A 1,116-nucleotide genomic window follows, 5' to 3' on the forward strand; every position below is an offset into this window, starting at 1 on the left:
CCCCCCAGTGTTTGAATGCATATCGATGCCCCTCGAATGCACCGCCACGCCTACCTATTTCCATTCTGCTCTAGGGCAATTCTACAATGAGTTCAACACGCACACATACACACACACACACACACACGCACATATATATATATATATTTGACGAAACGCATTTTCTGTTATAGACGGACGCGCGATCGCACTGCAGAAATCGAATGCGAACAATGAGAACACGCACGAAAGATCGCGAATGGCGATGTATAACTAAACTCGAGCAAAATTTCGCGACAATAACATTACGCAGATGCTGCGATATAATGTTGCTATACTTTGCGTCGCGAGATGTGCACGTATCGATGCACGTTACTCGCGGGAGAATCCCCGCAAAATTTCAAAAGCGCGCGTACTTCCGACATCACGGTGTCGATCTTTCGGAACGGAGATCAGCTTAATGGGAAACATAATCTATTCGCGAACAGTGTCGGTATGGAGAAACAGAGAGAGAGGAAAGGGCTGCAAACTGCGTGTTAACGTTCCTGAATACGACTGCGTGAATCTATTTTTCAGCAGGCGATCTCCTCGAAACAATGAAAAGTGCGCGAGAGTGTATAGTCGCTCAAGTCGTCGCCTCGAGCTTCGCGCAACCTCGAGAAGCTCGCGATCTCAGGGTTACATGAAACTTGAGAAACACGTATCAACATACAAACACACACACACGTAACGTTCGCCCGCACAGAGACGAGACTCTGTTTGTCGCTCTCTCCTTCTCATGTATGCCCGCATAAGTGCACATTAGTGCACTGAAGTGCCGGAGAGCCACGCGTGTCCGCAGTTACCTGTACTTGGGGCGCGCATCAAACATTCATTCGACTGGTAGCATGAAATGAAGTCCCGGCTTCGAAAGCACCCCGGATATTCAGTGTTGCGCATTTACCGATCCTTTCGTCAACTATTTTGCGCCCCCGCGATCCTGGGATGTTCACCGAAGTCCAAACTTTTCGAGATCGGCCGATCGACTCCGCCAAGTAGCTTCCGTCGAGTTCTCTCTCGGTTGCGTCGCAGTTTACGTCTTTTCTTCTCATTCTGTATCAACAGTATTGCTCGTCTTTTGGATATATATATATATAT

General features: G+C 48.0%; 1 protein-coding gene across 3 annotated transcripts in view; it reads left to right on the forward strand.

Annotated features, from left to right (window-relative positions):
- Positions 1 to 1,116, forward strand: part of LOC106741677 (obscurin-like) — a 142,289-nt gene that overhangs the window by 20,291 nt on the left and 120,882 nt on the right. The window lies entirely within an intron of this gene.

This window comes from Dinoponera quadriceps, unplaced genomic scaffold (assembly GCF_001313825.1).
Source record: "Dinoponera quadriceps isolate SergipeBrazil2010 unplaced genomic scaffold, ASM131382v1 scaffold586, whole genome shotgun sequence".
In the NCBI taxonomy this organism is placed as follows: Eukaryota; Metazoa; Arthropoda; class Insecta; order Hymenoptera; family Formicidae; genus Dinoponera; species Dinoponera quadriceps.